The sequence below is a fragment of the Balaenoptera borealis genome, assembly GCF_965194805.1.
Source record: "Balaenoptera borealis genome assembly, chromosome: 11".
Taxonomy (NCBI): domain Eukaryota; kingdom Metazoa; phylum Chordata; class Mammalia; order Artiodactyla; family Balaenopteridae; genus Balaenoptera; species Balaenoptera borealis.
Window position 1 is genome coordinate 64,007,936 of NC_138868.1, and position 15,948 is coordinate 64,023,883.

The following is a 15,948-nucleotide window of genomic DNA, read 5'->3' on the forward strand; positions in this document are numbered from 1 at the left end:
AAAGTCTCCAACAGATTCCTAGCTCATTTACAATAAAAGTCAAAGTCTTTACAATGGCCAGCAAAACCCTACATACTCTCTCCTCCTACCATAACCAAGCTCATTTCCTACCACTGTCTCTCAGTCAAGAATGATTAAGTCCATCACACTGGACTCCTATTATTCCTGGAATAATCTATGCATGTTCCTACCTCAAAGTCCTTTGCACTTGCTCTTTCCTCTGCAGATAGCCATATGACTCAATCCCTCAACCCCTTCAAGTCTTTACTCAAATGTCTCCCTAAACAGGACTTTATTAACTACTCTATTTAAAATAGTAACCCTTCTCCTCTTCCATGGTACTCTTCTATTCCCCTTCCCTGCCCTATTTTTCTCTACGCTATGTTTGTATATTACTGATACTCTGCCACTTAACTATAAGTTCTATGAGACCAGGAATACCTGTCTGTCTTGTTCACTGATACATACCTAGCATCTATGTCAGTGTTTGACACATCATAGCTGCTCCATAAATATTTGTTCAATTAACAAATAAATTAATGAAAAGCTTAGGAAAATATATCATAAAGAATAACTGTATCAGTAAGAATACATTTTAAGCAGTACTTTTAAATTTCTCAAAACAGCTGAGATACAATCAAGAATTCTAAGAGAAAGATTCAAGTATGTAAAAGGAAAAAGACACCTGAAAAGTCTTCTACATTAAATACTAGAAACTAAGTCATATTATTAACAGAGATCCATATTTTTATTCTGTTAAATTTTCATAGTATTGAAGACATTGTAAGTTTCTTTCATATTACCAGCAGTAACCTCAAAAAAGAGCAGGACATGTAAACAAGTAAAATTTGCATGCTTTAATAGGTCTAGCAATTTTAAATGACGCTGTTTTGATCACTGCATACCAGCAAACTCCAAGAGATTGTCTGGCAATGCAGTAGCATAATTAACGTAATGTGATTTTCTGACCTCATAAATCACATTCTTCGATGCCCTGAGCTCTTGGCACAAAGACCCTGAAAACAAATGCAAATTCCCACTGTATTAACTATAAAATATTGCAAACACAAGAACCTCTTTTAAATGAATATCTTAAGTGAAAAGTACTATGTTGAAAAAGAATCTAATGATTTTGACTTTAAACAAAAAGCAAAAACAAAGAAAATGTTAATGCAGTTATCTTGCCAAAATTTAAAAGTTGACCATCAATAGTAAATTAGTTTTTCCTTCATTCACCAAATTATATTAGCCAATGGACAATTTTTTAAATAGTGAGATAAATTACCTTTTGTTTCAAAAGGTCACTGTGGATGCTGTGTAGAGAATAGGTTGGAGCAAGAGTGAAAACAAAGGGATATCAGTCAGGAAACTACTGCAGTAGACCAAAGAGACTAAGGTGGCTTAGACCACGATGGCATAAGGGAGATGATAAGAATCGGTAGGATTCCAGACTTAATTTGAAAATTTGGCAACAGGACTTGCAAAGGGGTTGTATGAGAATGCGAAAGAAAGAGAAAAATCCATGATGACTCCTGGGTTTCTGGGTAAATGATGATGACATTTACTGAGATGGTTAAGACTAGAAGAGGAGCAAGTTGGTTGTGGGGAGGGGTAGAATCAAAGTCCAGTTTTGGACATGTTAAGTTTTGAAATGCTTGATAGATATCCAAGTGAAAGATATTAAATAGGCGATAGGATATATAGAAGTCAGACATAAGTTTGGGAGCCATCAGCCTATAGGTAGCATTTAAAACCATGGGATTGGGCTTCCCTGGTGGCACAGTGGTTAAGAATCTGCCTGCCAATGCAGGGGACACGGGTTCGAACCCTGGTCCGGGAAGAACCCACATGCCGCGGAACAACAAAGCCCATGCGCAAAAACTACTAAGCCTGCACTCTAGAGCCCACAAGCCACAACTACTGAAGCCCACGTGCCTAGAGCCCGTGCTCTGCTACGAAAGAAACCACCGCAAAGAGAAGACTGAGCACCGCAACAAAGAGCTGCAACTAGAGAAAGCCCATACGCAGCAACGAAGACCCAATGAGGCCAAAAATAAATAAATAAAATAAATATATTTTTTAAAAAATAAAATAAAATAAAACCATGGGATTGAATGAGACTATATAAGTACTGTAGTGATATAGACAGGAAAAAAAAAAAACGAAGAAGAAGCCTGAAGTACCTTAGCCAAGGTACTTCAACATTTAAGTCAAGAGAGAAAGTAAAGAAAGTGGTACAAGAAGGTGGACATGACTGGGTATGTCAAATGCTGCTGAGAAATATGATAAATCCTGAAAATTAATCAATGAATTGGCAACACAGAGGTCTCTATAACCTTGACAAGTACAATCCCATTAGGGTAGAGAGGATAAGCCTAATTTGGAGTAGCTTCAAGAGAAAATTAGTGATGAAGAAGCACAGACTGAGTATAAACAACTCATAATAAATTTTGCTCTAAAGAGGATTAGAAAAATGGGAGAGGGGCTACATGACAGGACCTGTAGATTTAAGTAGCAGAATGCAGTCACTGCAAAATCATGGCCCAGAAGGAAGTGGACCACAAGAATAAATATCCCCATCTCTCTTTCCCTCCTCCACCACTTCTGATCTCCTCTTAGTACCTCCCATTGGCCAAACTCAGATAGAAGTTGGAAGACAAGGTGAGAGAGATGACAGATGAAGCGAATGGATTTTAAAGACGACAACAGTAGCAAACACTATGTGCTAGGCACTGTTCAAAATGCAATACATATATTAACTTATTTATCCTCACAACAACCCTATGAGGTGGGTACTTTTCCTATGGTCCTCATTTTACAGACAGGGAAATTGAGGCACAGAGTGGTTATGAAATCTGCCCAGAGTCACACAAGTAGTAAGTGGCAGAGGACCCAGGATATGAACTCAGGCCGTCTGGCTCAAGGGTCCATACTCTTAACCCTTACTCTAAAATGTTCCTCTTAAGAGGAGACATTTGTGTGCTAATAACTGAAGAGGAAGGTAAAAATTAATTGCAAAGAGAGAAGAAATAATTACAGTAGCATATTCTTTGAGTAAATAAGGAAAAATGCAGACATAACCTGTCATGAATCTTCTTTGTTTGCCCTTCCAGGTCATCTTTCTTCCCCTATCCACTCTGCTCTGTGCCCTGGGAAGCTGACCTTAACAGACTGTGTTAACCAGCTCACTTGTCCTCTGGCTTCCTATTGGGGTCTACTAATAGGAATAACCAGCAGAAGATCAGGGAAGGGAGGAAAGAGGGGTTGGGATGTTTATTCACCCAGCCCTGTTCTTGCTGGGTCATGGTTTGGCAGTGGCTGTCTTCTTCCTAAAGCCATCACTCCTCTCAGGCAGGCTTCTAATAATTGCAGTTCTATATTTGTGTTACAGAAACAGCTCACATGCTTTCCCTGTTCCTTCAAGATTCCCACTGTTCCTAGTCCCTGAGTGCTTCCATCCCTGGTTGATTCCCTTAACTCTGCCCATCTCTTTGTAAACAAATTCTTCATTAAACTCTCTTCAAGAAGGCTTTCTGTTACCTTCCAGGTCTCTGATACTCTAACCAAGAGGAGGCTTTAGTCTTAGATAAAAGGAGGGACAGTTTATCCACATTAATAAAAGAAAAGGCAAAACACATAGATACACATATAGGTAGGTTGGTAGATCAAGTACTGAAAAGATGAGGAAGTTCTCTTTTGATTGTTTTTATTGTCTCAATAAAATAAGAAGAAAGGTCAGCAGCTAAAGTTGAAGAAGGTGCAGTGTATTGCATTTGAGGAGAAAAAAAGGTATGAAATGCTCCTCCTGGGAACAAGAAAGTGAACTGTCCAAGGAAACATAATGGGCTTTTTGGTCATAATTTAAAGTGAAACCAGTTAACAAGGTTGTATGTATTTCTCCAGCTACATTTAGCTGCAATGGTGCAGACATGGAATAAACAGAGATGGGTTTAACCAGAGGTTGGTTTTGCCAGCAGATGGAGAGACAGCAAAGAAACTGAAGATGTATATAAAATGATTAAATATAGCAATGAATCATGTCTTTTAAGCTGGACCTGAAGATTTATGGTAGCTAACAGATCACGAAAATAAAATTTGTGGGGCCAATGACTTAGCAGTGCTTATGGGATCAATGATTGATATGGGAAATACAGAAATGAACTGGATCAACAGAAGGTAACGAGCGATGGTCACAGAGTAATATGTTTAAAACTGAGATTTTTAGAGGGGTGTGGTTATTAATATTGTTAAGATATAGAGTAAAACCTAAGAGTGGGTGACTGAGATACAGTGAAGGAAGAGATTATTACTAGAACAGAGATAAAGAAACTGATAGAAGGAACCAGACTGTCCAAAAACAAAGGCAAAATAATGACAATAATTCAAATTTGAAAGTATGAAGTTATTATGTAGAATACTGCTGTCCATTTTCCTATATCCTTCATTCAATATGCAGAGTCATATTCCTCTTCATAATCATCCATGTTTATAAAGAAATTCATTGCATTAGCCCAACTCTTCCATGTTACGATTATAAATACTCAAATTCAGGAAATGGAAGTGTCCTGCATCAAAATCTGTTGAGTACTTACAGAGAACCCTACTAAATATGTTAAATTTTCTATATCTCCAGGAGCTCCATTTCTAGAAAAACATATAGTTTAAAAAATTAGATTTGTATGAGGAAAATAGCAAGCAGAAAGTGAACGTATATCCTGAAAAATTATTAAATGGAGTCCTTCACCTAAAATAAGTAGGTTTGGTTGGATGGTATTAATAACCTCAATTAATGAAATCTAAAAGTCACCTTTATATTTATAATCATTGTCCTATTTTGATCAGTTGAAAAGCTCTTAAACCCTTCTTCAAAAAACTCTTGCAGCAACTATTTATAAAGAACAAGGCTTCTTTCTGAATGGTTTATTTTCAAATGGCTTATTTTCAAAACTGAAGGTTTTTCTGACTGCATTATTTAATATTCAGTATAATTTGTTTCTGTGAGTTTAACAATGTTTTAAACTTTTAGGGATTCATGATTAACTCATTTTGTAAGACCTGGCATACCCACTGGAGTCTGGTAGCTCTAGGTACATTTGATGACCTAATTTGCATACATATGGTCCTGTAAAGAAAATTCTAATCTTATGGTTTTATGAAAGTTTATGATTTTGACAGCAAACTGGAAACTGAATATAAGGTAGAACCCAGAGACTCAAACTAGAAACCAGGAAAATTTATGCTGTATGGTATCTGTAGGTTATTATTGGAAGGTTTGGAATTCCTAACATAGTCTTAGAAGTTCTGGGCTTCTGAGCAACAAATGAGGTAGAGGAGAAAGGTTTCCTTAAGCAACTCTTAGGAATGACTCATGTAAACAAACTAAGGTAGACCAATGTTCCTCATTCTCCACCACTTCTATCTTTTGCCAGGAACCAGAGCTAACAGGATGAAGGGGAAGCCTTTCCTATGAGACACCTGTGGGCTATTTCTTCTCCCATTGCTCCTTCTTGTGGTTAACGCTTTTCGACATTCAATACCAAATTGAATGTTGAAAATGAAGAGGTAAGAAACAACATTGAGATCTATGCTTCAGTATAGCAGGGTCACACATACAACTTATACCACACCATGGTATAAGTGGAATGGTGGCAAACAAAGTGTATAGGTCTTTACTGTGTATGTGTCTTATCCAGCAGCTTCAGAAGCCCTCAGTCCCTGGTTAATTGGGAAAAGTGACCACTCAATCCAGTTTAAAATGTAGTCTGGCTCAAAAATTTAAAGTCTCTCTCAGATAAAACTTTTCATTCATATAGCCTACCCCTCCTCCTCCTTCCCTCTAAAATAATGCCCCGTTATATGGGACTAGACAATTCTGGGGGCAGACTTGTGGTTTATCTGCCATCATAGTCTTGGGGATAGAAATAGGTTGTGTTCATTGGATCTACATGCTGTCCTTTGGCTCTTCTGGTCCTTGAGCAATGACCCTGTTCATTTGCTCACTAGGCATACTGCTAGCCTCTGATGCAGAAGTCTGTTTGGTGGGACCTGGGATCCATTCTTTTGGCTCAGGCAAAGCTCCAGGTGCTCTGCCTGGTGACAACACTTTTGCCTTGGGCTGTACTGGCACTACACTCCTACATTCCTTCCTGAGGTCACATTATAATTCCCAGTCAGTACAGACGCTGGCTGGAACTTTCCTGAGATGCTGACTTAATGCCAGCAACTGCCTACCTAAGGACAACATAGTGAAAATAAAACCCTACTTACTTAAGCTTTCCTCTCCTTTCAAATGAGTCCATTTCTAACTTAAACAAGAATCTAACACAGTTCCAGGCATGCAACAACACTCATTTATTCATTCATTCATTTAACAAATATTTACTTAGTGGCTATTATGTTCTAAGCACTAAGCTAAAATAAAAGATACAGCAATGAATAAGACAGGCAAGAATGCTCCTATGGAATTTACGTTCTAGTGGAGAAAGCCATACAAAATGCATAAACAAACAAAATTTCTCATAGTGATACCTACAGTGACAAAAATAAAACAGGTAATGTGATAGATGTGACTTGGGGGTGGGATGGAGGTGAAGAGTGAGGTGAAAAGGCACTTTAGAGGCACGGAGACCTAAATGATGAGATAAGCGAGTAAGACAAAGATCTAGATAGAAAGGTACTCCAAACAAAAAAGAAGCATGTAAAGTGTCCTGGGGCAGCATTTAGGAACAGAGAGAAGGCCAGTGTGGCTGAAGTACAGTGAGTAGGGAAGAGTGTTAAGATATGAGATGAGAGGTAGGCAGAGGTGATAGGGAACCTTACAGGTGAGAAGTTTGAATTTTATTCCAAGGATAATAGAAAACTACTAGAATGTTTCATTTAATAAATAGTATCTAAACATTTTTAAACAAACACATTACAATAGTATGAATTATACCAGTATACAAGTAATTCCTTATGATTTTACTGTTTGATCCAAATAACTATTTCAAAGTACTTATCACAGTTGTACTTATTTAATATCTGTCCCCCTTATTAGACTATGAGCTCCATGAAAATAGGGTCCACATCTCTCTTGTGACTAAATCCCCAGAGCCTAACAGAGTATCTCTTAGATAGCAGGTGTTCAAAATAGATTCTGTCAAATGAAAGAAATTTAATGATGGACTATTCCATGGCAGACACTGAATTAGAACCAGTCCTTGCATTCAAGCTCACAGTCTATTGAGGAAGACCAACATGTAAGCAATTAACAATAATACAACATACTAAGTGCTACACCATAAATATGAACAAATACTAAAGGAATGTAAAAGAGAAAGTAACTAATTCTGCTTACTGGCAGGGAAAGTATTAAGGAAGTTTTTAACTAAGAATAAATATTCATTTCCTTGGGATAAATGTTTATACATTTATCCCATACATAAGAAAGAAGTCTATATCATGTTTTATTAATTTTATTAGTTCCACAGTTCAATAGAACATACACTCTATTGACAAAATTGTTTAACATATTATTACCATGATATTTTAAGACACCTTGAAAAGGCTTATTTCTAAAATAATCTTTTAGAAACTTCTCTATATTTTTGTTATTATGTATAGCAACTCCCTACGTCTTAAAGTTAAATTCAAGACAAAAATATTCATAATATTATTCTTCTAGCTATGGGAAAAAATAGATGGAGAAGCCTATTGTGCTCTGCTTTTTTGCCAGCTACCATATATCAATGATACTGATCATCACCAGATTTTCATTTATTATGTACCTTAGCAGAAATTACCAGATGCTTTCATGCTCCCAACAAACTTTTGGGACTTCATTACCTTACTGTGTATCGAAGTCTAATATGCTATCAAAATAAATTAATTTTTTGCTATTTCAGTTATAGCACAAATAAAAACATCCTTCATTTTTAAAACAACCACCCTTATAAGCATCCATAGTACATAAATTTAGTTAAATGGTGCCATCTGGTGACATAAATACTGCAGCAAATATACAAAGTCCAGAGCCAAGAATGACATACAATCCTCTTGATGGTACCCAACCTAAAGTGTCAAATTTAACTTAAGAAATATTTGATCCTACTTGACATGAAACACACAACTAATCACACTCAGTATGTGGCAGTTTAACAATGGGAATTATAAGGACTGTTTGGGCCACATTTTATGCTTACTACTCTTGTTTCTCAAGTGTACCCTCAAACTTATACAAGCCTTTAGAAGAGATTTCAGTCTAACGTGATGCTTTAGCCAACCCCTAGAGAACATTTTTAAAGCATAAATATCAAGAACATCTTGAACCCCTGTTTAAGTCACATCTACTTCCTCACTCTCCTTCTGATCTCTATGAATCTGTTTAATTGTCATCACCTAAAATGTCACTTCCCTAAGAAATCTTTCCCCAATTCCACTGCTAAGGTTAAGCTTCTCACGCATAGCATCCTCTACTTCTCCACTGTAGCATTTTCACAATTGTAAATATAAACTATTCGTGCAATTTTGTTTAATGCTTGTCTCTCCAGTTTTATATCTGGCACAGTGTTCAATAAATAATTTTGAATGAACAAAGGGATGTATGGATGATTAGATGGATGGATGGGGAAAAATGTCCTTCTCTATCCTCTTTTCTTACTCAAATCCTATCATTGGCAAGACGCAGCTCAAGTTTACATGTTATATAAAATCTTCCCCAGCAACACCAACCTACAATAAACCCACACTTCTCTGAACTCCTACAGTTTGGTCTAGGCTCCAGAGTTTAGTCCTTGATTACATCCTGTCTTATATTTGTTTGTATATATGTGAATATTACCTTTCCAATTGACTTTAACACCCTTAAGGGTAGGAATTTGGTTTTTAATAATATCCACCTGCATATGCCCATGTAAATAGGCAAACACTTCATAAATACCTTGTTAATTATTATAACTAAATTGCAATAACTGAAATACCTGCATTCATTTTAGTGAAATGAGTATTCTAAACAAATAAGTAGGAACAGAGTAGACCTCGGTATTTAAGAATCTAACATTCACCGCTTTGACCAGTCAATAATTATTTAAATGTCCATAACATGCAGTAATTAAATGTGTTTCACAGGAGCATGTGCTTTGAGGCTGTGAGTGGCAGCAAGCACTTCCCTAGGGAGTGAGCCTCGCACTTGCCAACAGCAGCACCTCAATGCCGCTTATCTGCTGTTCTCTATCCATAGTCCCATAGGTAGAAACTACCATTAAGCATCCAAAGGGAAAAAAAATCACTTAAATGTTTCAGATATATTATTGTCCTTTAAAAAGAAAATTAGATGCCGTAATGATATTCCTAAATTTATGGATCCTCAAAGTAGTCAAGATATATCCCAGAATGATAATGGCTCATTGTATTTCTTAAAGATCAAATCAAGTCTTTATAAAACCCAAGAATGAAGAAATGCCACTGTCATATTTTCCCAAATTCATTAATACTATTCACATACTATATTACTTTCCTTGAGTGGCCACATATCTAACCATTTAGAACATATGTTCTCAAACTTTAGCATGCCTCAGAATCACCTGGAAGGCTTATTACAACACTATTTGCTGCACCCTGCTTCCAGAGTTTCTCATTCAGTAGGTCTGGGGTGAGGCCCAAGAATCTGCAATGCTGACCAAATTCCCAGTGAGGGTGATGCTGCTGAGCCACGAACCACACGTGGGGAACCTCTGCTTTGGAGGATTGAAGCCGAGTTGTTCCAAATTTATATAACCATTTCACTATAATCTATAAAACATTCTTTGACTTTCTTACCATCAGGTGGCAAAAATTATACATTACAAAGACAAATCAAGACCAAATTAGCCATGATGTTTTCAAACAGATGTTATTTTGAAATAAAATATTACATTAGAATTACTATACTGAGAAAATATGTAGTTTTTTTTTTTACTCAAACTAAAATCTGATAAAACTCCTATATAGATCAATTTTGTAATACTTATTACTATTATATTTAAATGATTAACTGATTGCATACCTAACATCTCTTTTCTATCTACTTGATTTCTCTCACTTACCCATAAGGGCAAGGACTATCCTCTCCTCTAGAGTTTACTGTTGTATCCCTATTGCCTAGCACAATGTGTAATACATAACAGGTATTTTTTAAATAATTGTTGAATGAATGAATAAAAAATTTATTGCTGGCCTATTATTATTAAAGGTCCACATACTGGGGGTACAACTGTTAGTTAGATATAACGTCAACTCTCGAGCTACTCACATTCTACTGAGGGAGCAGAAATATATTCAGTTCATCATAAGTCAGTGTAATAAGTGCCTTATAGTAATATGAACAAAATGTTAAGAGACATAATGAAAGGGCTGGTTAAAGCTGCTAACAGGTAGGGACATGGTAGAAGGCTTCAACAAGGAGGTGATAAATCCTAATATGTAGTATATCTACTGTATCACCCCTATTGCTAATAATTTCCAGTATCCATAGGGTTCTGCACTAAGCTTTATGAAGATAAAAAGTATTCTACTCTAATACAAAGTCTGACATGCAAGACTCCATAAAGCAGGATAAGTTCTTTTCTAAGATGTTGCTACTGGTAGACTTTTAAGGAAACTATCACTCTACTACCCATTCTCTTCTAAATCTTTCCCCAAAATTCCCCCTCAAACACTGCAGTGAAGTAAGAGGAAATAAAATTAGATAAACAAGGTTAACAAGATTTTAGAAGGGGTTGAAACCTATTAAATATACATACATAGTTCTGTCCATACTTGTACATAAAAGTAATGAATAAAGAATAAGACAATTTTTTACCATTGCAACAAAAAGAATAAAATACCTAGGAATAAACCTACCTAGGGAGACGAAAGACCTGTAGGCAGAAAACTATAAGACATTGATGAAAGAAATTAAAGATGATACCAACAGATGGAGAGATATACCATGTTCTTGGATTGGAAGAATCAACATTGTGAAAATGACTATACTACCCAAAACAATCTACAGATTCAATGCAATCCCTATCAAATTACCAATGGCATTTTTTACGGAACTAGAACAAAAAATCTTAAAATTTGTATGGAGACACAAAAGACCCCAAATAGCCAAAGCAGTCTTGAGGGAAAAAAACGGAGCTGGAGGAATCAGACTCCCTGACTTCAGACTATACCACAAAGCTACAGTAATCAAGACAATATGGTACTGGCACAAAAACAGAAACATAGATCAATGGAACAAGATAGAAAGCCCAGAGATAAACCCACGCACCTATGGTCAACTAATCTATGACAAAGGAGGCAAGGATATACAATGGAGAAAAGACAGTCTCTTCAATAAGTGGTGCTGGGAAAACTGGACAGCTACATGTAAAAGAATGAAATTAGAACACTCCTTAACACCATACAAAAAAATAAACTCAAAATGGATTCGAGATGTAAAGGTAAGACCAGACACTATAAAACTCTTAGAGGAAAACATAGGAAGAGCACTGTTTGACATAAATCACAGCAAGATCTTTTTTGATCCACTTCCTAGAGTAATGGAAATAAAAACAAAAATAAACAAACGGGACCTAATGAAACTTCAAAGCTTTTGCACAGCAAAGGAAACCATAAACAAGATGAAAAGACAACCCTCAGAATTGGAGAAAATATTTGCAAATGAATCAATGGACAAAGGATTAATCTCCAAAATATATAAACAGCTCATGCAGCTCAATATTAAAAAAACAAACAACTCAATCCAAAAATGGGCAGAAGACCTAAATAGACATTTCTCCAAAGAAGACATACAGATGGCCAAGAAGCACATGAAAAACTGCTCAACATCACTAATTATTAGAGAAACGCAAATCAAAACTACCATGAGTTAGCACCTCACACCAGTTAGAATGGGCATCATCAGAAAATCTACAAAAAATAAATGCTGGAGAGGGTGTGGAGAAAAGGGAACCCTCTTGCACTGTTGGTGGGAATGTAAATTGATACAACCACTATGGAGAACAGTAATGGTGGTTCCTTAAAAAACTAAAAATAGAATTACCATATGGTCCAGCAATCCCACTACTGGGCATATACCCAGAGAAAACCATAATTCAAAAAGACCCATGCAGGGCTTCCCTGGTGGCACAGTGGTTAGGAATCCGCCTGCCAATGCAGGGGACACGGGTTCGTGCCCTGGTCTGGGAAGATCCCACATGCCACGGAGCGGCTAGGCCCGTGAGCCACAACTACTGAGCCTGCGCGTCTGGAGCCCGTGCTCCACAACGGGAGAGGCCGCAACAGTGAGAGGCCTGCGCACCACGATGAAGAGTGGCCCCCGCTCGCCACAACTAGAGAAAGCCCTCGCACAAAAACGAAGACTCAATACAGCCGTAAGTAAATAAATAAATAAATAAATAAATAAATGAATGAATGAATGACACATGCACCCCAATGTTCACTGCAGCACTATTTACAATAGCCAGGTCATGGAAGCAACCTAAACGCCCATCGACAGACGAATGGATAAAGAAGTTGTGGTACATATATACAATGGAATATTACTCAGCCATAAAAAGGAACGAAATTGGGTCATTTGTTGAGACATGGATGGATCTAGAGACTGTCATACAGAGTGAAGTAAGTCAGAAAAAGAAAAACAAATATCGTATATTAACGCATATATGTGGAATCTAGAAAAATGGTACAGATGAACTGGGGCAGAAATTGAGACACAGATGTAGAGAACAAAGGTATGGACACCAAAGGGGGAAAGCCGCGGGGGGTGGGGTGGTGGTGTGATGAATTGGGTGATTGGGATTGACACATATACACTGATGTGTATAAAATTGATAACTAATAAGAACCTGCTGTATAAAAAATAAAATAAAATAAAATTCAAAAATTTTTTAAAAAAGAATAAGAATTTTCAATAAGGTATAAAAGCAAAGAACTTTTGTAGTACATATCTAAAAATGAACTAACTCATTATATTATTTAAATGGTTTTTACAAATAATTATGGTGGCCATACATATCTTTAAATTTCAAAGTAGATCTAGAAGGGAAGTATAAAAAGAAAAACATTCCATCTTGCTCCTTCATCACCTAAATGAAGGGTAAATAACCTAATAGATTGCCTTGAAAGTCTGAATGTTTTAGCTATGCTAAATGAAAGAGATCTAACTTAATTTGTAAAATATCATGGAATTCCAACTCACTTATATTCAAATTCTGAAGTGTTAATAATGCAATCATCATAAAACTATAATTATCTATTGGACAAAATATTTTCTTCAGTATTACCACAAGATGTCACCCTAAGCCTAACATCAAAGTGTGCAGCTTTGCTGTTTCAGGCATTTTTCTTCTTTTGTACATTAATGAACACTAATTACTAACTTTTTAAAAGTTAAGGTGTTTTCTTTGTTTTTGTTTTAATTTATTTATTTTATTTATTTATTTTTGGCTGCATTGGGTCTTTGTTGCTGTGCGCGGGCTTTCTCTAGCTGCAGAGAGTGGGGGCTACTCTTCGTTGCCGTGCATAGGCTTGTCACTGAAGTGGCTTCTCTTGTTGCAGAGCGTGGGCTCTAGAGCACAGGCTCAGTAGTTGTGGCACATAGACTCAGTAGTTGTGGCTCACGGGCTCAGTAGTTGTGGCTCTCGGGCTCTAGAGCGCAGGCTCAGTAGTTGTGGCACACGGGCTTAGTTGCTCCGCGGCATGTGGGATCTTCCCAGACCAGGGCTCGAACCCGTGTCCCCTGCATTGGCAGGCGGATTCTTAAGCACTGAGCCACCAGGGAAGCCCTAAAAGTTAAGGTGTTTTTTTACACTTTCTGTTATTGGTAAATGGAAAGCCAAAACAAAGAATACAGGGACTAGAGAAGCAAGAAAGAAGAAAGTTAAACAGTTCATCACCCTACTTACTGTAAGAGAAGTGCATTTTACCCTTGGATTTTATTTTCTTCTTTGACTTTATTTTTAAAAATTTCTATAATGAGCATATATTATGTTTATAATCAAATAAAGTTATATTTTAAAAATGAAAAAACAATACCTCTGCTATCACCCTCTACCCTATTATCACAGAACCCATTTATAAAATGCTTTTTTGTGCTATAATAATGGTCAAAGTTATGGAGACAGAATTCTGTCCTCAAGGATTATACCATCTAAGACGTACTAGTGTTTGCATTTTCTTTTTTAGGCATATGATGAAGTACCACAAAAGGAGGATAGTATTCATTTTCAAAGTGATGCTTTTCATCTATAGAGAGAAGGCCTGGTTTCCTGGTCACTTGTAAATATTACAGCATATTCTGCAATAATAGTATTTTACTCTACTATCCATTTATGATGGGTTTTCTGCACTATGATTCCTTTCTATTTCTTCAGATGAGATTCATGCAAGGTATTATTTCAACATACTGGCTACCTGAATACCAGAATAATGGGTGAAAGTCACTATCTTCCATCACTTGTAACAAAAAAAAATGGGGAAGGGAAGTTGGTCAAAACAGAAAGCAAAATATAGAGCATAAATAATGCCCTAGTGCTTTGTGACCACCTAGACGGGTGGGATAGGGACGGTGGGAGGGAGACACAAGAGGGAGGAGATATGGGGATATATGTATATGTATAGCTGATTCACTTTGTTATAAAGCAGAAATTAACACACCATTGTAAAGCAATTATACTCCAATAAAGATGTTAAAAAAATAATAATAATGCCCTATTTGTCAATGGTTCCCTACTTATCCATTTATAAAGATATAATCCCCTTCAGGATGCACAGGGCTACATAGTTTTTCTTCTTTTGTGTCCTTAAAATCGCACAGTGAGACCAACTCAAACATTCAATAATAATAAATTAGTAAGCAGTATTTAGCAACCTACACAGGATTCAATAGAAAATTATGTTTTGTTGTATAGCACTGCTCCATTCTTCGCACTCTGGTTTATCCCAAAATGACTTAAAAGACCAGCCAAAGCAAATCTATCCATTCAAAGCTGGGCATCAGGATTACTTACATAACAGCTTTTTACAGATTACTGTTGCCTCCCATTTTATTACAGAAATTCCAGTTACACTACAGGCTTTTTGCCAAGATATTTATCACTCACTCAAAACAATGGCAAAATACAACTCTTTGTCATTCGTCTTTTTATTCCCCATGTAATGATGTTGCATTACCAAATGGTTACACTACCTTAGTAGAATTTTCTAAAGCATCCAACAATATTCTTCCTAAATAAAGTTCTCAAAAACTCAAACTCTCAAAAGTCATAGCCAATCTTATCTAAGCACATCATACAAATCTATTTAGAGGCATTGCCATTCTGTTAATGGCCTTTACTATTTATCAACTAGATAAAACTATTAATTTTTAATTGAGAAATTTGTTGCTTAAAAGTGTTCTCTAAAATACTATTCTCTAATGACAGGGTTTATTTAAATTCTGTAAGACTCCACTTAGAGCTGTTTTTATTTAATACCAACTAAGATGATTATAGTTATTTGTGTCATTAATTCTTACCAGCCATATAAGAATATTTTAAAGAAATTAATCCACAGGCAATAATCCTATAAAGCTTTTTACTTCTATTTTTATTCAATAGACTGATTCTCAATTTTTCAAAATTTAATGGTTTTTAAAATTATATTCAAACCATAAAGTTATACTTTTGTCAATAAGTGTAGACATTCATTATAATAAAAACACAAATAAAATATTTTCAAGATTAACCCCCATAAATTCACATGTTTTGTTTCTATATCAATAACCATCAGACCTGAAAAATAATGTCTGGTAGATTCAATTATTTCTTTAAAATATGCTGTTTAAGTCCAGTAAAATCTATAGTGTAATTGAGTCTTTTTAAAATTCTTTAGTTAGTTGGTTGCTTTTGTTGAGGGGAGGTATTTGTTTCTATTTTTTGTTTAACTCTAAAAAAAGAATTAAAAATT

The 15,948-nt window shown here is 36.1% G+C and overlaps 1 protein-coding gene across 3 annotated transcripts in view; it reads right to left on the bottom strand.

Moving 5' to 3' along the window:
- The window catches only part of DLG2 (discs large MAGUK scaffold protein 2), a 2,068,078-nt gene that overhangs the window by 2,034,526 nt on the left and 17,604 nt on the right, over positions 1-15,948 (bottom strand). The gene's annotated exons all lie outside the window — the stretch shown is intronic.